This window comes from Macaca mulatta, chromosome 12, assembly GCF_049350105.2.
Source record: "Macaca mulatta isolate MMU2019108-1 chromosome 12, T2T-MMU8v2.0, whole genome shotgun sequence".
NCBI lineage: Eukaryota > Metazoa > Chordata > Mammalia > Primates > Cercopithecidae > Macaca > Macaca mulatta.
The window spans coordinates 130,389,697-130,417,517 of NC_133417.1; the positions used below are offsets into that span (position 1 = coordinate 130,389,697).

General features: G+C 36.9%; 1 long non-coding RNA gene across 1 annotated transcript in view; it reads left to right on the plus strand.

Moving 5' to 3' along the window:
• LOC144333330 (uncharacterized) overlaps nucleotides 1-27,821 on the plus strand; it is a 323,101-nt gene that overhangs the window by 160,323 nt on the left and 134,957 nt on the right. Inside the window, exon 2 of the long non-coding RNA XR_013401908.1 lies at nucleotides 21,593-21,656. This is a non-coding gene — a long non-coding RNA (uncharacterized LOC144333330). The remainder of the gene's footprint in view (nucleotides 1-21,592; nucleotides 21,657-27,821) is intronic.

Below are 27,821 nucleotides of genomic sequence, written 5' to 3' on the forward strand. Positions count from 1 at the left end.
GAAGGGACTCCTCCCTAACTCATTTTTATGAAGCCAGCATCATCCTTATACCAAAACCAGAAGAGACACAAGAAGAAAAGAAAACTTCAGACCAATATCCTTGATGAATATCGATTAGAAAATCCTCAATAAAATACTGGCAAACAGAATCCAGCAGCACATCCCAAAACTTATCCACTGTGATCAAGTCTGTTTCATCCCTGGGATGCAAGGCTGGTTCAACATGTGCAAATCAATAAATGTAATCCATCACACAAACAGAACCAAAGACAAAAACCACACAATCATCTCAATAGATGCAGAAAAGGTCTTTGATAAAATTAAACATCCCTTCATGTTAAAAACTCAATAAACTAGGTATTGGTGGAACATATCTCCAAATAATAAGAGCTATTTATGACAGACCCACAGCCAATATCATATTGAATGGGCAAAAGTTGGAAATATTCCCTTTGGAAACCGGCAGAAGACAGGGATGCCCTCTCTCACTACTCCTATTCAACATAGTATTGGAAGTTCTGGCCAGGGCAATCAGGCAAGGGAGAGAAATAAAGGGTATTCAAATAGGAAGTGAGGAAGTCAAATAGTCTCTGTTTGTAGACAACATGATTTTATATTTAGAAAACCCCATCATCTCAGCCCAAATACTCCTTAAACTGATAAGCAACTTCAACAAAGTCTTAGGATACAAAATCAATGTGCAAAAATCACAACCATTCCTTTACATCAACAGTAGACAAGCAGGGAGCCAAATCATGAATGAACTCCCATTTACAATTGCTACAAAGAGAATAAAATACCTAGGAATACAGCTAACAAGAGATGTGAAGGACCTCTTCAAGGAGAACTAGTAACCACTGCTCAAGGAAATAAGAGAGGACACAAACAAATGGAAAAACATTCCATCCTCATGGATAGGAATAATTAATATTGTGAAAATGGCCATACTGCCCAAAGTAATTTGTAGATTGAATGCTATTCCCACCAAACTACCATTGATATTCTTCAGAGAATTAGGGAAAAAAAAACTACTTTAAATTTCATATGGAACCAAAGAAGACCCTGTATAGCCAAGACGATCTTACACAAAAAGAACAAAGCTGGAGGCATCATGCTACCTGACTATAAATACTCTTTAGAATTTTAAGAATGAGGTTAATGAAGTAATAAAAATAATATTAGAGTCATTGCTGGCTTAGAGACTAGAGTGTTTTTAGGTAGCTAGTCACTTCAGGATGTGTGTGTGTGATCCACTTGAATTTTAGAAAGGTAGAACAAGTTTTTCCAGTGAAATCCACCCACATCCCACCCCAACACTCTCCTACCTACGTCCACCGTGAGGTAGGAGAACTATGTGAACTTTGTTAGCAGACACAACCTGACAACTGTAACTTCATCTCTTATCTGTTTAATTCCCAAATACGGTGCAATGAAGCTAATTTATTCCCATGCCACGCTTCAAAACCTTAAATTCTAAAATGTATGTTCCAGATAAGGGAAAAGAGGCTTTCCATTACTTTGTTATGCATAGTCTTATTTTACCAAAGGTTATAATTAGGTCTAAGGGTCTTTCTGAAAGACTGGTTGTTTAACAGAGATGTCCTAACTCAATTAACTGGGAATAAAAGGAACAAAAGAAAGCCATTATGCAAATGTCAGCAAATGAAGGAGATATAAAGTTTCTTGGGTTTAAAAACCAATTAAAAATTAATATCAAGCCTCTCCTTGCATACCATTAATATTGTAGCCTCCAAAATGTAGGGACAATTGGAAAATGTATGAGATATTATAAGGAATAAAAAAAGGTTAGAACACACTATGATGTTTGGGCCATAATCTCTATGAAGATATGGTTACAACTGATCAGGCTGATAGTGCAAATTAGCCATGAGTGTCCACTACACTTAGAAAAACACCCTGCTTTATTGAATAGATAGAAATAAAAATCGATTGAATATCTATGGATTGTCTCTCCTTCCTTTAAACCTAGTGATATAACTTTTCCAAAGTGTTAAAAATTTTACTTCACTTTATGATGTGAAAATAAATGGAGTAACCTCTGTGATGTTAGACATTTAGAGTCACAGATGGACTCTTAAATGTGCTTAAATGGAGACTGCACTTTACCCTTCACAGAGTTTAGTATTGTCACATCAAAATCTTTGTTGAATTTCATTGGTCATCAATCATTAATACCCCCACAAGCAGATTAGATTCTATGCTTAGGTACATTAGGTATATATGTCTGTTTATGTATCTATCTTTATCTATACATCTTATACACACATACATGCACACACACACATGCACACACATACATATTCATGTATATAGCATTATATTGGTATATAATATATCTTATACATAAATAACTATTAATATTTTAAAAATAATGTGTTTTCCAACTTGTAAAATCAACACATGGGATATACGTGTAATGTAATTTATATCACATATGATATACATAATGGAAACATATGCTATATAATATTTTACAGTTATATAAGATAGTCACAAATTCTGGATGACAGAGCTAGGTTGGGTACTGAATCTTTATTTTTGAAATTTTACTTGAAAATAATCCTGTTGGTCTCCAGGCTCTGTTTCACCTTCTGTCTCTGGTTGGTATTAATGGGCTCAGCAATGCTATTTCAACCTTATCACTTCTAGTTGTAGAGGTGGTCCTTGAGCTCATGTCAATGATGGGTTGAGCGCTTCTGTTTTCAACTTCTTAATACTTTCTTTTGCTCACATGTTTATGCTTTTATTTCCCATATTTTCATCACGACTTGCCATTTCCTGTTTTTTACCTTGTAGGTGTAGCTAACCTAGAGGGTTTTGTTTTCCTAATGAATGATCTTCACTGACTGTTTTCTTCTTCTCCTCTTCACCCCATTGGTGAAGGAGAACTTCCCTCCTGGGGGTTCTGGGCATTCATGGCTGGCCAGAGGACACCCAGCACCAGACAGATGAGATTGGCAGCAGGTTATTAGTGACATACAGCTAAAGCCACAGGGAGAAGGATACCAGAGGTCATGGGAGGAAACTTTGTAAGGCCAAGAGGATTGGGTACCCCTGTCACCTGCCCCATTCTCATAAGAGGATGTGATTGGCTTGTAAGTGGGCAGGGAAGTGAGACCTTTTAGGTTGAGGCCCAGGTAGAGTGGAGCTTGTCTGGGGGACAAGGGGACTAGCTGTCTGGAGTCTGTCCTGCAGGCGAGGAACATATCTGGTGAGAGTAGGGGAATCCTTAGTTAGGCCCTTGGGGCCCGGTGAGGTTCAAAGATGTCAAAGAATCACTGAAAGTTTTAGGGTATACAATATACTAACCTGGTTATTCCATTGAAATATTGAATTTCATAGTTTATGGCTCTAATTTGTCTCATAAAATCTGACACACTCTGCTTTGCCTTGCAGTCATTTGCTGGCAATTTTGCTAACGTTAACCTAGCCTCTCAGTTAGACTGTACACTAGAAGACAGTTTATCTCTTTTAATGACGTCTCCATGTTTAAAAAATTTATATTTCATATACATTTAATATACGTGTATGCATATTGTTTTAGTTTCCTAGGGCTCATGTAAGTGGGTAACTTAAATGTATTCTCTGAGAGTTCTGGAGGCCTAAAATTTGAAATCAAGGTGTCAGTGGGGCCAAGCTCCCTCATAAGACCTTGGAAGAAAAATGCTTCTTTACCTCTTTTAGCTTCAGGTGATTGCTGGCAATTCTTGGCATTTCGGGCCTTGTGGTAGACTAACTCTAATTCCTGGCTCTGTCTTCACATAGTTGTCTTTCTTCTCATGTGTCTCTGCATCTTTCTCCTAATAAGGACACCAGCCATTGGATTTAGGGCCTACTTTAATCCAATGTGACCTCATTTTGACTTGATTACATCTGCATAGATCTTATTTCCAAATAAGGTCTCATGCACAGGTAGCGGGGATAAGACTTTATGATATCTTTTTGTGGGACAAGATTCCACCTACAATACATATGATTAGAAAATATATGTCTGTTGTCTGCATAGACACACTCCAGAAAAACTCCTTTAAATGATTTGTCCAAAATTAAACATAAAGTCTCAGGTAGGAGTAGAAAAAGAGCTAAGACCCTAGGACTCCCAGCTAAGGACTTCTTGTTAATGGCTGGAAATGAATAATCAGTGTGCCTTGGCACATAATTTGCTTCTCAAACATAGTAAAATCTACTCAATGCCTATGAAGCTCTTTGTGAGGTTAAAGGACTATCTCAATGTCAGCCAATTCTTTAGATAAAGTTGCTATAATTAACATTATCTATAAGAACACAGAAGAGAGACAGAAATATCTGTGTTGGCTTTAGTTTGTGGTTTTTGCCTCTAGCAAAAGAAAATACAACATAGGAGGCTAGAACAAATGGTCATTTCCCTTTTGTGACTGAACAAGTCACAGAATGGGATTTGAATCTTTCTTGGCATATTCTACTCCCTTTCTGCCAGTTTGTAGTTAATCACAATTGGCAGAACCAGCAGACCTCCTGTGGGTGAAATTTTTGTGTTGTTTCCTTACGCCAGTGATTTCATATTTTTTTCAAGGTCAAAGAAACAACCCACATTAATGACTCACCTTCTTCATTACAAAGAGAGTCTATGACTACAAGATGCTTGTAGCAATGTGGGAAGAGCTACTCTGACAGGTTGCTGTACCAAACAAAGTTAAATGCAAAAAGAAGGGCTAAAGAGCAATTTACTACAGTCTCAGCAGTTGTAGGAAGTATCACATTTACCAACACACTATTCTTAAAATTTTTCTCCTCCTCAGTGATTGCTTATTTGAGATATAACAGAAATATTGTACCAAGAGAATACATACTGCATGTCTCAGTTGACCCAATTTTGCTACTGAGAAAGAATTACAGATACATCTATTATACAGTTATTAGCATTGGTCAAGGATTAGTATGAAACCCAATATCACAAATTAAAAATAGTTGCTAAGTGTTTTTGGTTCTTGCTGCATTTCTTCAAACTGAAGAAGGATATTCCAGATCAATGCTCATTCATAAATATACGGAATTGTTTGGGGCTCAGCACTTGTATTAGTCGATTCTCATCTTGCTGATAAAGACATACCTGAGACTGGATAATTTATAAAGGAAAAAGATTTAATTGACTCACAGTTCAGCATGGGTGGGTAAGCCTCAGGAAACAATCATCGTGGAAGGGGAAACAAACACATCCTTCTTCATATGGCAGCAGGAAGGATAAGTGCCAAGCAGAAGGGGGAAAAGCCCTTATAAAACTGTCAGATCTCATGAGAACTCACTCACTATCATGAGAACAGCATGAGGGTAATCACCCCCAGGATTAAATGACCTCCCACAGGGTTTCTCCCACAACACATGGGGATTGTGGGAACTACACTTTAAGATAAGATTTGGGTGGGAACACAGCCAAACCATATCAACACTACTATTTAGTAACTTAGCCAATAATAGTGTTGGGTGTGTTTGATTGGCCCCATGAATGTGGGGCTGTGGTAGAATGTTCGAAAAGCAGCAGATCAAGGAGAGTTTCCTTGTATGAATGGCCTCCTGCTTATCCTATTGGCTTTGGTCAATTTGGCACATGTAATACATGCTATAGAAAGTTTGACTCGCTGATCCCTCCTGTTTTTTTCACTGGTGTCATTACCCAGAAGGGAATCACGTATATCGGGAATCCCATACTGGGAAGAGGCAGAGACTTGTACTTTTGGCATCTTGAGTAAACGTACAGAAAAAGCTGGGCTGCCTGACTTTTTTACTATAGTATAGTATAGTAATGGAGATTATGGTAGTATTGTATAAGGTTTCATTGCCTTGGTTCTGAAGACACTCTCGTGGAGTTGAATCTCTTTTTAGCAGCGTGCTAGCTCTGTGACCCTGGGCAAGTCTCTTCAGCACTCCATGTCTAGATATCTTAAATGGGAATGATAAAGGTTGCCAGATTTAGCAAATGAAAAACAGAACACTCAGTTAAACTTGAATTTCAGATAAACAATGGTCTTTTAAGAAGTAAAAGTATATCCCATGCAACATTTGGGATATATTATACTAAAAATTTCACAGTTTATCTGAATTCAAATTTAACAAGTCATCCTGTATGTAATCTGGCAACCCTAAGATAATAGGTGTATCTACATTCTAAAGTTCTTAATACGTTAAATGTGTTGAAATGAGGAAAGCATTTAACATGATGCCTAGCACCTAATATGTGCCAGTTATTATTATTTCTAATTGTAACACCATTTAATATTAGACATTGCATTTTAAAATCATATTATTAAACTTAACAATAATTCTCCTGGTTTAGGGTTAACAGTGCCAATTTACAATAGGCAAACATGGATTAGAAAGATTGAAATTTATACAGCTAGCCTCTGTCTGAGTTCAGGAGCTACAACCATTCTAGTATACTGCATTGGCTTGCTTTAGATTTTAGCCAAAAAGACTGAACTTCACAAAAGTGTGTAGAGTCTGACAGCTAATTGGAATATAGTTAATAGTAAACTATTTTGTATAGTAAAACCCTAAAGCTTTTCTGCTCGTTACCCTTTCTCTGAATGATTATATACAGCAGCAGGACTTAAGAGAGAGTTCTACACAGAAAATGCAACCAACACTTCAAAAAACACCTACAATGGTCTCTGTCCCTCCTATGAATTCAACAGATGAAGAAAAGAAGATCAGTGATATATAGTATACTTGCAGCATTTAAAGTTTGCATCATTCAATGCCCTCTTTGCTAACAGAGAAATATTCATTGGATATTTTGTGAACCAAAATAGATGGTCATGTAATTTCAGATTTGGACGCATATTTGGGAAATGTTTATAAGCTGTACAGGGAGCCAGTGGAGCTTGGGCAAAAGGGCTGCCAGGGATTCCTGATAAGAGTCTTCTGCTCATGTTCCCTGCAGAGTGGTGGTGGGGGGCATTGGCAAAGGAGCTGCTAGAAACAGGGTTTGGTACTGACTGGACACTGAAGCTATTTGGTTGCTTTAATAAAAGGGATTTCAAATTTAATTCACTTACTGTGAGATAACTAAGTGCTCATATCTGGAAGTAGTTCTACTGCAGTCAGCAAAAAGATGCCATTACCAGCAACCTTTCCTATAGGGGTCTTGAATCATTTGGAGGCAAATTCATTTTCATTCCTGAGATGATGAATATGAAGACTAATGTCAGGGTGAAGGAAGGTTTCGTGCATGCTGCCTGAATCCTACTTCTCCTGAGCATAAGGGTGTGGCCATATATTGGATTTAGAAATAAAGAGGGCATTGTTGGATAGTTACCAAACTTGTCAGGGCTGGCCACTGTATTCCTCAAGGAGATGGAGGGTGTGTGCCACGTCTGACGCTGTGCACATCATCGTATCGGTGCATTATGCTGATTTATGCGCAGGTGTCACTTTAATTCAACAGATCAATTTTCACATTTGTTTGTATAATGACACTCAGTACTGGAGTCCCAACTCTGTCTCTCACCATTCATTAATTGGGTGACTGACTTTTCTTCAGCTTCTTTTTCCAGCCAGATTTTAAGCTTTTTTTTTTTTTTTTTTTTGTATAAGTACTGATTCATACATTTTATGGATGCTCACAGCACCTGCTGTAGTATAAGGCACAAAGTAGTTTCGAAGAAAATTCGGATTCATTAATAGGAATAGGCATCCCTGATTCAATCCTGTATGGATCTTTCTTTGCCTGAAATCTCACAGAAAGTTATTTCTGATGTGACTGTCTGAGTATTTCCATGGATTGAGTATGGCTGGTAGAAGGTAAACCATCTATAAAATATGACAATGGACTTTGGTGAACATTTTCTTTCTGTTTGTAATATAATGTTAATATTGCCATCTTTCTCTCTCCTAATCCCATTCACTTCTCGTATTTATGGGGTAAAGAGCAATAGTACAACAGGGATACATATATACTAGTTGCCTACATATTTAGAAATAATAAATCAAGCTACAACATAGTTAAATATTTGACAGATATTTACAGCAAGAAATTGTTTCAGACTTGTACTGCTACTACTTGAGACCGTCACTATGACAGTTACTACTGTTACTACTTGAGACTGTCATGAGACTGAACAAAGGGACAAGCATAGAAATAACAAAAAACAAAAGAAATTGTTGTGAGGAAAGGGCCAGGGGAAGAAGAAGAGAGAAGAAAAGAGAGAAGAAGGAGAGAAGAAGAAGAGAAGAAGAAGAGAAGAAGAAAAGAAGAAAAGGACTCCCTGCTTCTAATGAGCAAAGGCAGCCTCTGAGCTTCTACAGCTCTTCCTATTTATTGGGTAACAAGAGCAAGGAGAAGGAAGTAATGATTGGTCAGCTGCCTAATTGATCACATTATTGTTAACAGGCTTCAGATGTGCCTAATCACAAGAAACACTTGTGTCTGGGTCATGACTGCCCTCAGAACTCCTTCTGGGTGGCAGACGCAGTTTGTCAGTTTGCCAACATTCTGCATTTATGGGAAACAGTTTGCTGTTTACTCATATAGTCTCCAGTGGAATACTGAGTTGATCACGACCCTCATTCTTTCGGCCTCCACAAGAAATTATTTTTAATGTAAAGATATTTTTATGACTAAAAGTTAACAAAACATTAAAGATGATTCATTTTAATTATTATTATATATGTTTGGGTGTTCTATTGATGGATTGATTTTTCAGTTTATCTCTTGTAAAAGCAGAAGCTGAGACAGATCTAGAAAGGCAAGAGGTTTGTTGTAGAGTAGTATTTATAAAATATAACGGAGAATGGAGTAGAACTAAACAGCTAAAGGCTTCGGAAAGCAATGCAAATCTAATATATGTGAAAAGAGAAAAGAGGAAGTAGAATTGGGTAGGAGAGCCTCAGATGGTGAAGTAGTTTTGACAAAGTCTCAGCTAACCCAAAAGAAAACCCTAGAACCATGACCTTCTATTGGAGGGTCCTGCATTGGACTGAAATGGTCCCAGGATACATGCTACGCTCAGTCATTGGCTGGTTACTACTTGGAAGGAACTTGAAACTAAGGTTAACTTTGAAGGCTCTGAAAATGGTGGTTGTCAGCTAACTCCTTTCCTATAGCAGAATGTCATAGTTTATTCAAGGGGTATCCCAGCTATGTCCCTCCATGGTTGACAGTGTAGACTTTATCTGCACAGATCCAATTTTCCATTCAGAAATGGAATGGAAGCAGCTCTCCAGAATTCCAATGGGAAGAACCTTTTACAGGAAATTAATGGGATGAACTAGAACTCCTCTCCCCCAACTATAGTTGATCTTAAGTCTCCAAGTGGTACTCATTGCACCTCTCCTCACTATACATTCCCCTTGCCCTCAGCCACCATCATTGCACATCTTGATGGTTTACCTGAAATTCCGAGACCCTGGAACGATATGTTTCTAAGGCTGGTGCTGCTGCTCTTGTCCTCATAGCCACAGCTGGTTAATTAAGTATTTGCAGGCAAGCAGGTGGAACACCTCTATTCCACATTTATTTCTTCCTGCCCCACTGTGTGACAGCAGCTTTGTCTCCTTCTGCAGATCAGGGTCAATTGCTCTCCCAAGATGATGACTCTTCTTCTTGCCTACTAGTCCTGGGACACAATAAAAAAGAAGTGATGCATGGCTACAGTAGCTTGTTGTTCAGTGTGCTCTTGCTATGTCCCTTGATAAGAGTGCCTCCTGGTCCTTTGGGGACCAGGACCTTTCCATATAGTCCAAAGTTGTGGATATAGGAAAAAATGTTTCCCAGTTTGGGAATAAAAGTAAATGAGGTCACTCCTGCATCCTTTCGTTGTTTCTGACCTCATCTAATCATGATATTGGGGACCTAGCACCTATATAAAGAAAATAGTGTAGAAAAACCAGGCAAAAAATTTAAATAGGTACCTTATCAAAGACTATGTACAAATGACAAATAAGAATATTTCTCATCAATTGTCATTAATGAGATGACATCAATTGTCACTAAAGCAACATAAATTAAAACTGCAATAATATGGGAAGGCAGGGCAAGATGGTAGAATAGGACTGTCCAGTGATTGTTCCCTGCAGAAACATCAATTTCAACAACTATCCACATGCAAAAATATTTTCGCAAGAACTAAAGAAAGCAGGTCAGAGATTACAGTACCTGGTTATAGCACAATAATTTGAAAAGACATTGAAGAGAGTAGGAGTGACAGTTTTATATTACCTCCATCACTCTTTCCCTCACCCTAGGCAGCACAGCATGGAGAGAGATACAGTAGGATTAGAAGAAAGGAGAAAAGCGAGCATGGGAGTTTAATTTGGACAATAGTACTGGGATCACTACAGTAAAACCCAGCACTGAGCAGACATATATGGAACCTGAATCTTGCCTGGGATATGTAGACTGAACCTCCAGACCTGCCATAGCACCAGGTGGAAAACTATAGGCCCTATGAGTTAGACTTGATCTCCAGTCCACATTCCACTGACTAACTACAATGACCTTGGGCTCTGGACTACCCTTAGTGGCAGACAGTCCTCAATTAGCTTGGGCTTTGGGCACACCCCAGCTCCATGCCAGCCTCAATTGCTACAGGAGTCTAGCATGGCACTGCATCAGCCGCAGCAGTCCTGAGCTTAGAGATTATGCCAGATGGCCGGAATCTCTGAACAGGTTAACTGTTGAAGGGTATTCCTAGACAAAGCCAATATGGAAAGACTGGAATAAGTGCCAACAACCTCAAGTGTGCAGACATGAAAGCATGTCCATAGGAATCAAAAATAATCAGGGAAACATGACATCACCAAGTGGAAAAAAGAAAGTGCCAGTGATTGACCCTAATTAAATGCAGATGTATGAACAGCCTGACAAAGATTCAAAATTACTATTTTAAGGAGGCTCATCAAACCTCAATAAAATATAGAGAAACAATTAAACAAAACAAGAAAAAATAATAAATGGCTAGAATGAGAAATTTAAGATTGAAGTAATATAAAAAAACAGAAATTCAAGGGCTGATAAATACAATGAATGAAATGAAAAATGCAGTACAGAATATCAACAGAAGAATTAATCAAAAAGAAGAAAGAATCTGTGAACTCAAAGAAAAATACCTTGAAAATATACAGTCAGAGGAGAGAAAAAAAAGAATGCAAAGAACGAAGAAAGCTTACAGGATTTATGGAACAACATTAAAAGAGGAAATATCTGAGTCAAAGGAGTTTGAGAAGGATAATAGCAACATAAAAGGGTAGAAAACTTATTTAAAGAAATAAGAGCAGAATATTTTGCAAACCTGAAGAAATATATAAATATCCAGATACAGGAAGGTTAACTATTACTTAGTCCAAATCACATTCAGTCCAAATAAGACTACCCCAAGAAATATTATAATCAAACTATCAAAAATTAAAGACAAAGAGAGGACTCTGAAAGGAGCAAGAAAAAAGAAGCAAATACAATATAAGGGAGTTCCAGTATACATGGCATATTTCTCAGCAGAAACCTTATAGTCAGGAGAGAATGGGATGTCATAGTCAAAGTGCTGAAGGGGAAAAAACTGCCAACCAAGAACATGTTACCCCAAAAAACTGTCCTTAGGAAAGGAGAGATAACAACTTTCCCAGATACTATTGTAAATAATGCTGCAATAAACTTATGTGTGCATGTGTCTTTAAAGTAGAATGGTTTGTTTTCCTTTGGGTATGTACCCAGTAATGGAATTGCTGGGTAAAATGGTATTTCTGGTTCTAGATCCTTGAGGAATCACCACACTGTCTTCCAAGATGGCTGAACTAATTTATAGTCCCACCAACAGTGTAAAAGCGTTTCTGTTTCTCCACAGCCTCGCCAGCATCTAATGTTTCTTGACTTTTTAATAACTGCCATTCTGACTGGCATGAGATAGTATCTCATTGTGGTTTTGATTTGCATTTCTCTAATTATCAGTGATGATGAGCTTTTTTCATATGTTTGTTGGCTGCATAAATGTCTTCATTTGAGAAGTGTCTGTTCACATCCTTTGCCCACTTTTTGATGGGGTTGTTTGTTTCTTGTAAATTTGTTTAAGTTCCTTGTAGATTCTAGATTTTAGACCTTGTCAGATGGATAAAGAAAATGTGGTACATATACACCATGGAATACTATGCAGCCATTAAAAAAAAGAATGAGATCATGTCCTTTGCAGGGACATAGATGATGCTGGAAGCCATCATCCTCAGCAAACTAAACACAGGGACAGAAAACCAAATACTGCATATTCTCATTCATAAGTGGGAGTTGAACAATGAGAACTCATGGACACAGACAGGGAGGGGAACAATACACACTGGGGCCTTTTGGGGAGTGGGGACCAAGGAGAGGGAGAGCATTAGGACAGATACCTCATGCCTGCAGGGCTTAAATCCTAGATGACAGGTTGATAGGTGCAGCAAACCACCATGGCACATATATACCTATGTAACAAACCTGCACATTCTGCACATGTATCCAGGAACTTAAAGTAAAATTTAAAGAAAAGAAAGAAAAAAGAAAACCAAACACTACATATTTTTGCTTATAAGTTGAAGCTGAACAATGAGAACATATGGACACATGGAGGGGAACTATACACACTTGGGCCTGTTGGTGGGGGGCAGGCAGGAGAAGGGAGCACATCAGGACAAATAGCTTTTGCATGCTGGACTTAATACCTAGGTGATGGGTTGATAGGTGCAGCAAACCACCATGGCACACATTTACCTATGTAACAGACCTGCACATCCTGCACATATAACCCAGAATTTAAAATAAAATAAAACAAAACAAAAACAAAAACAAACAAACTTTCTCAGATACACAAAAGCTGAGTGATTTTATTATCATTGTGACAGTTTTACAAGAAATGCTATATAGGGAGTTCTTCAAACTGAAAGAAGAGAACACTAATGAGTAACACAAAAACATCTGAAAATGTATAACTCCCTGGTAAAAGTAAGTAAACAATCATATTCAGAATACTTAACCCTTTTCCTGTTTAGAAAAAAAGTACAGCTTATTGCCAGCAATCATTTAATTTTACATAAACACACTCTTTGAGGCTGAAGCAAATCTGACTGATTTTCATTGTGAAAATATAATATAAAAACTGTTCTTGGAGTTACTTCTAAACAGAACTAACATCAGAATGTCTGAATCATCAGAATCGTCTGTTTCAGAAAAATCGGATTCATCAGACGAATCTTTGGCCAACAACTGTTCAAGAAGGATGTTAACATCACATGTAGGAATGCTACATTTTCTAGGATTTGATATTTTCAGCAATTGAAAATTACTATATTTTGTAAATGGAAATACCAGTACTAAAAACAGAATGCTATAAATAAAATGATGTCTTTTGTTTTCAAAGTCAATATACTAGAGCAATGCAAAAATAATAATAAAAGCTAGATATATCATGGCAAAGTTATATCAGGGTAAACACTGAAGCTGCAAGTGCTGCTGGTGAATATTCTTCAGGCAAATGGGAAAAAGGTTAATACTGTAATGGTGGTATACAAATCACTTACTTCAGTTGAAGATTAAAAGGCAAAATTATTAAAATAGTAATAACTACAATGATGTATTAAGAGATATGAAATATAAACTATGTAAATTGTAACACCAAAAATTCAAAATGTTGGGGGAGTGAAATAAACTTTCATAATCTTTATGGTAACCACAAAGTAAAAACCTATAGTAGACACACTAAAAATAAAAATCAGAGAATCAAAACATACCACTAGAGAAAAATCACTTAATTACAAAGGAAGTTAGCAAGAGAGAAAGAAAGGAAAAAGAGTTCTACAAAACAACAAGAAAACAAGCAACAAAATTGCCATAGTAAATCTTTACTTATCGATAATTACCTTCAGAGTAAGTGGATTAAATTATCTAATCAAAAGACATAGAATGGTTGAATGAATAGGTAAACAATACCCAACTATATTCTGCCTAAAAGAGACCCATTTCACCTGTAAGAACACACGTAGACTAAAAGTAAACGGATGAAAAAAGATATTTCATGACACAGAAGCCAGTAGAAAGCAGGAGTAGCTATGTTTATATTAAAGAAAATAGACTTTAAATCAGAAACTGTAAAAAGGGCAGAGGAGGTCATTATATAGTGATAAAGGGGTCAACCTAGCTAGAGGATATGACAATTTTAAATATATATGCACTCGACACTGGAACACCTAAATATGTAAAGCAGATATTAATTGATCTGAAGGGAGATATTGTTTGTGATACAATAATAGTAGGGGACTTCAGTACCCCACTTTTAGTAATGGACAGATCACGCAGACAGAAAATCAATGAAGAAACATTAGACTTAAACTATACTGTAGACGAAATGGCCTTAACTGACATTTACAGAACATTTCATCCAACAGCTACAGAATACACATTCTTCTTAAGTGGATATGGAACATTCTCTAGGCCAGATCATATATTAACTCATAAATAGGTCTTATCAAATTTAAGAAGATTGAGATCGTGTCATATATCTTTTCTGACTACAAGGTGTAAAACTGGAAATCAATAACAGGAGAAGCTTCGGAGAATTTACAAATATATGGAAGTTAAGTAACATACTCTAGAACAACCCAATGGATCAATGAATAAGTTACAAGTGAAATTAAAAAATACGTTGGGAGAAATAAAAATGAAACGCAACATACTGAAACTTACGGAATGCAGCAAAAGCAGTTCTAAGAGGGAAGTTTATAGAGATAAATGTCTATACTAAAGAAGAACAATTCAACAAAAAACCGTATGCTGCACCTCAAGCAACTAGACAAACAAGAAGAAACTAAAGACCAAAATTGGTAGAAGAAAGGAAATAATCAAGATTAGAGCAGAAATAAATAAAATAGAGACTAGAAAAATGATAGAAAATATCAACAAAATTAAGAACTTATTTTTTGAAAAAACAAAATGAACAAACCTTTACCTAGACTAAGAAAAACATTCAAGTGAATAAAATCATAAATGACAACCAAGTCATTACAACAGATACCACATAATCCAAAAGATTATAAAAGACTATTGTAAACCAACAAATTTAATAAGCTAGAAGAAATGGATAACTTCCTTGACACATACAACTTACCAAGTTGAATTACAAAGACTAGAATATCTTATCTGAACAGACAAATAACAATTAAAGAGATTGAATTAGTAATAAATGTTTTCCCATCAAAAAGAAAAGTCCAGAACCAGATGGCTTTACAGCTTAATTTTACCAAACTTTTAAATAAGTACTAATACAAATTATTCTCAAACTCTTCCCCAAAACTAAAGAGGAATGAATACTTCCTAACTCATTTTGTGAGGCCAAAACTGCATACAACAAAACCCAAAATCTACAGGCCAATATCCCCGATGAACCTAGGTGCAATTATCCTCAACAAAATAATAGCAAACAAATTTAACAACACTTTAAGAAGATCATTCATCATGATCAAGTGGGATTCATCCCAAGGATGGGAGGATGGCTCAATATAGGCAAGTCAAAAATTGGATACATCACATTAAGAGAATGAAGGACCAAAACCACATGCTTATTTCAATAGATGAAGAAAAGAATTTGACAAAAGTAAACATCTCACATTGAAAACTGTCAACAAATTATCCATATAAAAGATGTATCTTTACATAATAAGGGCAATGTAGGACAAATCCACATATCATATCAGAAAAAAAGGAAAGCATTTTCTCTAAGATCCAGAAAAAGACAAGTATGTTCATTCTTGCCACTTCAATACAATATATTACTGGAAGTCCTAGCCAGAGCAATTACGCCAGAGAATGAAATAAAAGGCATTCAGATTGGAAAGAAGGTAGTCAAATTGTCCTGGTTTGCATCTGACGTGATCTTATACAGAAAACCCCAACGTCTCTACCAGAAAAAACCTATTCAAAGTAATAAGTAAATTCAGTAAAATTGCAGGATGTGAAAATCAGTAGCATTTTTATAAATAGCAACCTATCTGAAGAAGCAATCATGAAAACAATTTGTTTATGATAGCTACAAAAAAGATAAATACTTGAGAGTAAATTTAATTTAAAAGGCACCAGGCACAGTGGCTCATGCCTGTAATCCCAGCACTTTGAGAGGCCAAGGTGGGTGGATCACCTGAAGTCAGGAGTTCGAGACCAGCCTGGCCAACATAGCAAAACCCCATGTTTACTAAAAATACAAAAATTAGCCAGGCGTGGTGGTACGTGCCTGTAGTCCTAGCTACTCAGAGGCTGAGACAGGAGAATCGCTTGAACCCAGGAGTCAGAAGTTGCAGTGAGCTGAAATCATACCGCTGCAGTCCAGCCTGGGTGACAGAGCAAAACTCCCTCTCAAAAAAAAAAAAAAAAAAAAAAAAACCCAGGGTAAAAAAGATCTCTACTAAAAATCTGTGAAACAGTGTTAAAAAAGTTGAAGAAGACATAAATAAACATAAAGTTATCCCGTGTTCAAGGTTTGGAAGAATTAACATTGTTAACATGTCCATCCCACCCAGAGTGATCTGTGGATTCAATACAATCCCTATCACAATACTAATAACTCTTCATCGAAATAGAATAAATAGTCCTAAAATTTCAGAGTCCACAAAAGACTCTGAAAAGTCAAAGCAATCTTAAGCAAAAAGAACCAAGCTGGAGGCATCACACTGCCTGACTTTATAATATACCATAAAGTGACAATAACCAAAATGGCATGGTCCTGGCATAAATACAGACGCATAGACCAATAGAACAGAGAGTCAGAAATAAATTCGTGCATTTACAGCCAACTGTTTTTCAACAATGGTGCCAATAACACAAAGTGGGGACAGGATAGTCTCTTCAATAAATGGTATTGGGAAAAACTGGACATCCACATGCAGAAGAATGAAATTAAACCCTTATATCTTACCATATACAAAATCAACATGAAATGGAACAAAGACTTAAATGTAAGAGCAGTGACTAAAAAGTCACTGCTACATCTGAGGACATCTAGATGATCTCCGATGTTGTCTTCTAGAAGTTTTGTAGTTTTGTGTTTTACAGTTAGGTCTATAATCCATGTTAATTTTTGTGAAAGGTATATGGTTTGTGTCTAGATTCTGATTTTGTTTGTTTGTTTGTTTTTGCATGTAGCTATCCAGTAGTTTCAGCACTGTCTGTTAAAATGACTACCTTTTCTGTATTTTATTGCCTTTTCTCCTTTGTCAAAACATTTTTTCTTGAATCCATCACTCCGCTGAAACTGCTCTTTCAAGGTCATCGGTCATCTGACCCATGTTGAAAACTCGAAAGGAAATTATAAGTGCCCATTTTATTTGACCTGTCAGCTGCATTGGACATGTGGTTGAACACTCTGTCATCCTTGAAAACTTTTCTTTACTTAAATTCCGCAACAACAGATACTTCTGGCTTACTTTCTATCACACTGACAACTGCTTTATAGTCTCATTTGCTGATCTCTTCTCTTTCCAGAACTCTTAATTTTAGAGTGTCTATAGCTCAGTCCTTTGTCTTTACTCTAATTTATTGATAGTGATTCCTTTGATGTTCTTATCTAGTCTTGCCTGGTTTTTGACAACTTCCAAATTTATATTTGCAGACTTGAGTGCACCACTTAACTCTGGTATAAATTATACCCTTCAGTTCAACTTTTCCCTATGCTATTTAATGAATGTCTTCAACTTAACTAGTCACAAAGTGAACTTCAAAACTTACCTTAAAACTTGCTATTACCAATTAATGAAAACTTCATCTATCTAGCTGCTCAGGTCAAAATGCTGTGTTTATCTCTGACTCCTCTTTTTATCCCATTCCACAGTTCCAATTTGCCAGAATATCTTTTTGGCTCAACGTTCAAAATATATTTAGAAAACAAAAACACTTCTTCTAGGCCCTACTGCTACAGTCTCTGTCTAAGACTTCACCTCTCACTGGATTATTGCAAAACCCTCATATTCCTGCACTGCCTTCATTCCTGTTCCCCTGTAGTCTAAGATCAGCTTCAGTGGACTGCCAAAAATGGCCAAATATTCTTTTCCTTCTATCAAGATGTGAAGCCTATGAACTTGCTTTGGCCAATGAGACAAAAGCTATTAATGGTAAGATATGACTAGAGGTGTGAAAAGTATGTGTGCATTTGGACTTGTCCTGTTTCTGTTCTTGAAAACCTTTGCAATCCCAATAAGATGAAGAATTCCAGTCTAGTCTAATGGATGATGGAACGCATATGGTCCAGTTGCCTCTGTCTTCCAGTCTGACAACCATCTAAACTCCACAAGTAAGACAACATTCCTAACCAGCCGCTGACCACAGACGCATGAGCAGACCTACTGAGACTTAACGGAGGAACAATTTAGCTCAGTCTAGCTCTGCCCAAGTTGCTGACCCTCAGAATATTGATCTAAATAAATGTTTATTGGTTTAAGCCGCTAAGTTTAGGTGGTTTGAAATGCAGTAAATGCTACTTGAAACATTAGTAAATGAGACAATGTAAATTGTTGAAAGTTTTGTTTTAAGTTAGATCACGTCATTCCTGTGCTCAAAACCCTGTAAAACCGTGTCCTTATAGTAGCTTATAAAATTGTACCTGTTGTGGGGGCCCTCTTCCCGCTCTGACCCATCGCCTCTTATTCTTCCCCTTGCTCAGATCCTGTAGCCATACTGCTGTCCTCTTGTTCTCAAACTCAGCAGACACATTCCATTTTAAGGCCTTTGCCCTGGCTCTTCTCTCTGCTTAGAGCAGTCTACTAGCAGATGTCCTTTTGGCTAAATCCCTTGCTTCATCAAGCCCTTGCACACCTTCTAACCATTTCATTAAAAATTCTCCCTCACTCAGAACTTCAATCTACTTACTATGATTCATTTTTTTTTTCATTCAAAGAAGTGATGTACAACACGCTTTACTTAGTCACGATGTTTATTGTCTAACTCCTCTGCACTAGAATGTACAATACTTACATCTAAGGATTTTTGTCTGTTATGTTTAATGCTGAATTTCCAGCACATACAGCACTTCCTGGCATAGATTGGGCTCGAAATAAATACTGTTCAATAAATGAGTTATGGAGGACATGTGAGGTGAGAAAATGAGTGTGGTCTACTTTTCAAGGAGCTTTGGTTTAGCAATTTTTAGTTCAGAGAATTTAAACTTTTTAATCCTTGCTAGTTTGTGTGTGTGTGTGTGTGTGTCTGTGTCTATGTGTATAAACATGTAGAATTATAGGACAAAGCCTGTCAGTATTGGAAGGTGCAGGAAGTGCTGTTTTCTCTCCTAATTACTAAAAAGATTCTATTTGAATAAAAACAGAAGTGTACATCACTGCTTTGAAACTGTTAAAAAATGAATGGGTATTTCAAAAGGTCAGAATTTGCTGATTGTCTTTTAAATACTCTCTTGTCTCTAAAATATGGCATATTTATATGGTGTTATCCTTTTCATTGTGTGACCTCTATGTTGGTCAAAGACACGTGAGTATCCTATAATTCAATGTTTCATAAGTCAGAGTGAAATGGTCTCTTTACAAAACGAAGTTTGAAAGTAAAATTATGCTTTGCCACTAGTCTTAATTCTTAGCAAACACACCTTTAGTCTTTTTGATACCTTGAGTATATTATCTTTCATGGACTTTGCAAAGGTCACAGAAGACAATTTCCTTTTTAAATAGATCCTTGCAAGCATCTCATATTTGATTTGTCTGGAGATGAGCCTTTTATACTTTCTTCTCCGTTTTCCTTCATTACTAAGGGAAAAAAAGCTATAAGCTGTATATCCTAGACTCTGCTGCTTGATGTGTTTACTTTTTTTCTTCATCACGATATTCATATTCTGAAGCTCTTTAAAATGTTTACCCATACTCATTAGCATGTTGATCTCTGTGCAGACTGTCATGTTACAAAAGTTATTGACTGAGACTAGGTATAAAAATATGAACAGAATTTAGTTTAACGGTAAGATTCATGACAACGTTTTACCCACTTGTTCATTCATTCATTCATTCATCCATCCATTTGTCAAATAGCAAATTATAGAGCACTTACTAGCAATCAAGTTTCCTGTTAGGTATATAGACATTAGAAATAAGCGTCAGACATAAGCCTTTTTCTTGAAAAGGTTAGTTTCCTAGTGGAAACAAACATATGTGCTGTAAAAGAGGTCCCTATGCAAGTGCTCATCTACATTTTCCAATACGGAACAATCAATGTGAGCAAGTATTTATTTTTTCAATGAATTGTTTCAATATTCTATAGACAAAACATCAGAGACCTCATTTGTTTTTCTGCTGTTTGACTTAAAAGTAGCTTGGGGCATCTTCGACTGGAAGGCCTGGAAACATAAATCACCCATGGTCCAGTTTTTGCTTTCTGTCTCTGCAGGGAGAAACAGCATGAACTGCAGTGGAAACAGAACTCGACTCCACTGCTTGCATGTGTAGGCAAAATATAAATTCATATACAAAAGTCCACCATGTACTTTCTTCCATGTGTTTATAATAATCTGAACTCCTGCCAGAGTGTCTGAGATTTGAGATCATTATGTTGCTCTGACTTAAAAACTTTTTTTGAAAACTCCTCTATTCATTTTATTTGATTTTGCCTGTATGTGTGATGTGGGCTTTTATTTGGTGTCTTTAGTGTCAGGTGTCATGGATACAACATTGGAGGCTATAGGTTTGATTTTCAGTTTCTTTAAGCTTGAAAATCCGGCTGAGTATTGACCATTAATGAGACAGGGCTCAGGTGGTCTTATTGTCAGTCTTCCAAGTTGAATAGAGGGAACCCCAAGGATTCAGGTACATATTAGAAATATGTTTAGAGTGGTACACAGTTTGTAGAAGAAAGTACATTGAATTCCTTAAAGTTGGCATTTATCTTCATGGATAAAAGCTTAGGGAACCAGATCAGATCTCTGCACTTTAGAAAGAGAAGACTATGTTAGCAAGCAACGTTATAAGAAGGCTTTACATTATGTTTATCCTGTATAAGTTATTGAAACCTATGTATCAATTTGAAGGTTGAATTGCAGAATTTATATCAGAAATTATGGAAATGTAAAAGTAGAAGCAAAGTGTGATGAAAAGACTTTCAAAAAGCAAAATACAAGGACGTGTTCATATGTAAATACAAGGTATAAATGAAATATAAAGAAGAATATAAAAGTTTTAGATGAGGTAATGAGATCGTGTATATGTCAAGTTGAAGGTGGTTTTACCTTATGGTTTAAGACTACAAAGATTACACATACAGGTATGAATGCATAAAGATTATATACGGAGAGGAATCATTAGGCAAATTTGGTAATATTTTCTAGATTAAAAATACAAAGATGAAATAAATATGCTAGTAGAGCACTTAATCCAGAAAGAGAAAGTAGATGTGACCTCATGAACAGGTTATCAAAAATTATAGGGTTAATGTCTGACTTCATGGGAAGTGTTAATTTCCTTGATATGAGTGAGATAGTGATAAAGTTATTTAGATGTGTTTCAAAGAGGAGTACTTAGAATAATTCAATAGACTATTCTGGCTACAAGCTATCACTATTTCTGCCTTGCATTAATTAGCCTTTCTTTTTGTTTTCAGTTGACTCACACCAATGACCAGAGATCCCACTCATCTGGTTGATGAATTGGAAAAGTTGAACTTTGTAAGTGAGACTTGATCCCTCTTGGAAATGCATTTTCTTATCAAACTTTCAATGAAAGAAAAAGTACAAGGTCCAGTGGATTATCTGATAGAAATAATCAATAATTAATAATTCTACAGCACTTTATATTTTACAAAGCTTTCTCACATTTACATACCCTGCTTCTCTGGCTTCTTTTTCTTCAAGTTTATATTTAGAGACGATATTCAAAACATTTAAATAGAATTAGTTATTCCATTAGAATAAATGTTGGCCCTAATGCCTATATAGCTATATATTATCAGCCCTGAATTTTTCTATAATTATTTTATAAGTCGTTCTGTTAACATCTTGCCACATTACTGTTTATTTCAAAGTCCTATTGTCAAGGGAAGCTCTTGTTTTAATCAGGACAATTTTAGTTGCAAGTGACAGAAATGAAACTCAAACTGGGTTAAGCAAAAAAAAAAAGAAAAAAAGAAAACAATTGCTGGATAGAAATGAACTATCATTGTTCAATTCCCACCTTTGAGTGAGAACATGCAGTGTTTGGTTTTCTGTTCTTGCGATAGTTTGCTGAGAATGATGGTTTCCAGCTGCATCCATGTCCCTACAAAAGACATGAACTCATCCTTTTTTATGGCTGCATAGTATTCCATGATGTACATGTGCCACATTTTCTTAATCCAGTCTGTCATTGATGGATATTTGGGTTGGTTCCAACATATGTAACAAACCTGCACATTGTGCACATGTACCCTGGAACATAAAGTATAAAAAAAAAAAAGAAATGAACTATCATTGCCATTAGAAAGGGACTCACAAAGTAAAACATGCTTTAGAAAGGTAGAAAGGCTACATGATGATTAGAGTCATAATGTTTTTTTCTATGGTCCAATTCTTCTACATTCTTCGTGAAGAATAATAGTGATTTTTAATGTGGACACAGCTACTAGCTTGCCAAGTGACTTTAATTCACTTGTACAATGATTTATTAAGAGGAAAAATGTTACCTTTTAATAATGTAGTATTCGATATAGTCTTTTATGTATTAAAATTAGATTGTAAGATGCATAAAATGCTTTTAAAATATATTTTGTTTCCTTTTGATTATGTATAAATTATCTTTATTCCACCTATAGTAAGTAACCTTTCTATTAAAAATGTTTACATCTTCTTGACTGACACCTTGCTTTGTCCCACACTTTCTCGCTGTTTTCCTATTAATTTCCTTCTAATAAGAAACTCTTCTTTTAAAGGTAATCTGAACATGCTATTTATTGATCTTGCTGAATTTATACAAATCCAAATGTACCCTCATTTTATACAAAGGTGCATAGTATGTGCAGTTTAGAGAATCTGAATGCATTCAAATATTTTCTGTATTCAAATGTAACCTGCCAATCCCCCACCCCCAAAAAGTATGTATAATAACAATCAGAGAGCTGGATATGTCATGATTCAATGTGTGTTCTCTCTTCAGTATTTCATCTATTAGCCAATGACACATCAGAAATAGTCCTTTTTTCTTTTCTTTTGTTTCTTTCTTTCTTTTTTTTTTTTTTTTTTGAGACAGAGTCTCGCTCTGTTGCCCAGGCTGGAATGCAGTGGTGCGATCTCGGCTCACTGCAAGCTCCGCCTCCTGGGTTCATGCCATTCTCCTCCCTCAGCCTCCCAAGTAGCTGGGACTACAGGTGCCCGCCACCAAGTCCAGCTAATTTTTTTGTATTTTTTTTGTTTTTTTAGTAGAGACGAGGTTTCACCGTGTTGGCCAGGATGGTCTTGATCTCCTGACCTCGTGATCTGCTCGTCTCGGCCTCCCAAAGTGCTGGGATTACAGGCGTGAGCCACTGTGCCCAGCCAACAGTCCCTTTTTCTTTAGGCAGGTGTACCAATGATGTATGTGTCATGACAGAATTTTGTGTAAAACATTTTCTATAGATTGTTTGCATGGGTCATTATGCATTTCATCAGTTTTGCTCCTTCTCCTACTTGAAATCCTCTTTCTTATCTTCTCTACCTGGTATATTTCTTAAGTTTTACCTTCTCTGCAACATTTCCCCAGTAACCTCAAGCATTTTCTCTGTTGTGCATTCCATAAAACTTTGTAAGTGGCCATTGTTATATTACTCATTACAACATATTAAAGTTGGTTTTATTCTTTGTCTTTCCTAGGGTCCTAGATTGTGAGAGTACAACACGTCTTTTATATCATTCACCCTTAGTGCAGGCTGAGTACTGGGGTCTGGACACTCCTGGTCACCAAAATCGGTCTCTTCTACTACTTCAGATACCCTAAAATCTAAGAAAAATATTTCTCTTAGAACAGTTACGAAAATCTGGAGATTCCATGAGGACATAAACTAGGTCTACCTCATTCAGCATTGACTGTTCAGTCCTCATAACACCGCCTGTCACGAATTTGTAAATAAATTAATAAATGGAAATAAATTTGTTAAATGAGTAGAACCAGATCAGTGCCCAGACTCCACTCCTTCAGACTCTAATTACTCTTTTCTTAAATACTCCTCAGGTGATACCAGCGTATATAAAATTTTATAATATACAATTTTACTAAAATTGTATATTATAAAAGTCCTCTGTGTTTCACCTATTTATCCCAGCCGCCTTGTACTCCTGGCAAAACCTGATCATTTTGCTGTCTCTATAGTTTTGTATTTTCCAGAATGTCATAGTGTTGGAATCATAACCTGATCATCTTGCTGTCTCTATAGTTTTATGTTTTCCAGAATGTCATAGAGTCGGAATCATATAATATGTAGCCTTTTCATATTGAATTAATTTATTTAGCAGTATGCATTTAAGTTAGCTCCATGTCTGTTTATGGCTTGATATCTCCTTTTATTAATTGATAAATAATAGTGTGATATAGATGTTCCACTGTTTTTTCACTCAGCAACTGAAAGGCATCTTGGTTACTTCCAGTTTGAGGAGATTATTAATAAAGCTGCTGTAAACATTTGTGTGCAGGTTTTTCTGTGAACACAGGTTTGTATATCAACTGGATAAAGACCTAGGAATTTAATTGCTGGGTCATATATTAAAACCATGTTTACCTTTGTAAAAGACTGAAAAACTGTCAAAGTGGCTGCTCTATTTTGCATTCCCACTAGCAACACAGAAGAGTTCCTGTTACTCCACAATCTCACCAGCATTGTATATTTCCAGGTTCTTTTTAATTTTAGCCATCCCCATATGCATGCATGTTATGTAGTTTTTAGATTTGCTATTCTCTGATGACATCTGACTTTGAGCATATTTTCATGTGATTATTTTCCAAATGCATATTTTCTGTGAGGTGTCTGTTCAGTACATCTGTATACTATTTAATTGTGTTGTTTGTTTCCTTATTATTGAGCTTATATACTTTGTGTATTTTGGATACAAGTTGTTTATCATATATGGATTTTGCAAATATTTTGCCCAGTCTGTGACTTGGCCACTTCATTCTGTTAACAAGGCCTTTCACAGAGCAGAAGTTTTAAATTTGAATAAAGTCTAATTTATCCATTTTTCTCTTCATTGGATTATATTTTTGATATTGTATTTAAAAACTCTTGACCAAACTTAAGGTCACAGAGATTTTCCCTTTTGTTTTCTCCTATAAGTTTTATAATATTGCACTTTGTATTTAGGTTTATGATCCATTTTGAGTTAATTTTGGTGAAAGATGGTAGATCTGTTATGGATTTATTTTTTATATGGACATTGAATTATTTCAGCACTATTTATTGAAAACACTATCTTTTCTCCATTGAATTTATTTTGCCTCCTGAAAGATTAGGTGACTATATTTGTGAGTTTGTTTCTGGACTGTTTATTTTGTTCCATTGATCTATGTATTCTTTCTCTCACTAATACTAGGCTTTCCTGATTTTTGTAGCTTTATAGTAAAAAAATAGTGTCCTTCATCTAAGTTTTTTTTTTTTCAGTATTGTTTTGGCTATTCTAGACCTTCCCATTTTTATATAAACTTTAGGCTCAGTTTGTTTGTATACATGAAATTGTCGGCCAGAGGTTCCAAGATGGCTGAATAGGAACAGCTCCAGTCTGCAGCTCCCGGCGTGAACCATGCAGAAGACGGGTGATTTCTGCATTTCCAACTGAGGTGCTGGGTTTTATCTCACTGGGGCTTGTCAGACAGTGGGTGCAGCCCACGGAGCAGGGCAGGGCATCGCCTCACCTGGGAAGCACAAGGGGTCAGGGAATTCCCTTTCCTTGTAAAGGGAAGCCGTGACCGATGGTACCTGGAAAATCGGAACACTCCCACCCTAATACTGCACTTTTCCAACAGCCTTAGCAAATGGCACACCAGGAGATTATACCCCATGCCTGGCTTGGAGGGTCCCATGCCCACGGAGTCTTGTTCACTGCTAGGACAGCAGTCTGAGATCAAACTGCAAGGTGGCAGCGAGGCTGGGGGAGGGGTGTCCACCATTGCTGAAGCTTGAGTAGGTAAACAAGGCGGCCAGGTAACTCGAACTGGGTGGAGCTCAAGGAGGCCTGCCTGCCTCTGTAGACTCCACCTCTGGGGGCAGGGCATAGCTGAACAAAAGGCAGCAGAAACTTCTGCAGACTTAAACATCCCTGTCTGACAGCTTTGAAGAGAGTAATGCTTCTCCCAGCATGGAGTTTGAGATCTGAGAATGGATAGACTGCCTCCTCAAGTGGGTCCCTGACCCCCAAGTAGCCTAACTGGGAGACACCTCCCAGTAGGGGCCGACTGACACCTCATACAGCCGGGTGCCCCTCTGAGACAAAGCTTCCAGAAGGATCAGACAGCGACATTTGCTGTTCTGCAATATTTGCTGTTCTGCAGCCTCCGCTGGTGATACCCAGGCAAACAGGGTATGGAGTGGACCTCCAGCAAACTCCAACAGACCTGCAGCCGAGGGTCTTGACTGTTAGAAGGAAAACTAACAAACAGAAAGGACATCCACACCAAAACCCCATCTGTAGATCACCATCATGAAAGACCAAAGGCAGATAAAACCACAAAGATGGGGAGAAACCAGAGCAGAAAAGCTGAAAATTCTAAAAATCAGAGTGCCTCTTCTCCTGCAAAGGAATGGAGCTCCTCACCAGCAATGGAACAAAGCTGGATGGAGAATGACTTTGACGAGTTGAGAGAAGAAGGCTTCAGGTGATCGGTAATAACAAACTTCTCCGAGCTAAAGTAGGATGTTTGAACCCATTGCAAAGAAGCTAAAAACCTTGAAAAAAGATTAGACAAATGGCTAACTAGAATAAACAGTGTAGAGAAGTCCTTAAATGACCTGATGGAGCTTAAAACCATGGCACGAAAACTTTGTGATGCATGCACAAACTTCAGTGGCCAATTTGATCAAGTGGAAGAAAGGGTATCAGTGACTGAAGATCAAATGAATGAAATGAAGTGAGAAGTTTAGAGAAAAAAGAGTAAAAAGAAACAAACAAAGCCTCCAAGAAATATGGGACTATGTGAAACAACCAAATCTACATCTGATTGGTGTACCTGAAAGTGACGGGGAGAATGGAACCAAGTTGGAAAACACTCTGCAGGACATGATCCAGGAGAACTTCCCCAAGCTAGTGAGGCAGGCCAACATTCAAATTCAGGAAATACAGAGAATGCCACAAATATACTCCTCGAGAAGAGCAACTCCAAGACACATAATTGTCAGATTCGCCAAAGTTGAAATGAAGGAAAAAATGTTAAGGGCAGCCAGAGAGAAAGGTTGGGTTACCCACAAAGGGAAACGCATAAGACTAACAGCGGATCTCTCAGCAGAAACTCTACAAGCCAGAAGAGAGTGGGGGCCAATATTCAACATTCTTAAAGAAAAGAATTTTCAACTCAGAATTTCATATCCAGTCAAACTAAGCTTCATAAGTGAAGGAGAAATAAAATCCATTGCAGACAAGCAAATGCTGAGAGTTTGTCACCACCAGGCCTGCCTTACAAGAGCACCTGAAGGAACCACTAAACATGGAAAGGAACAACTGGTACCAGCCACTGCAAAAACATGCCAAATTGTAAAGACCATCAATGCTAGGAAAAAACTGCATCAACTAATGAGCAAAATAACCAGCAAACATCATAATGACAGGATCAAGCTCATACATAACAATATTAACCTTAAATGTCAATGGGCTAAATGCTCCAATTAAAAAACACAGACTGGC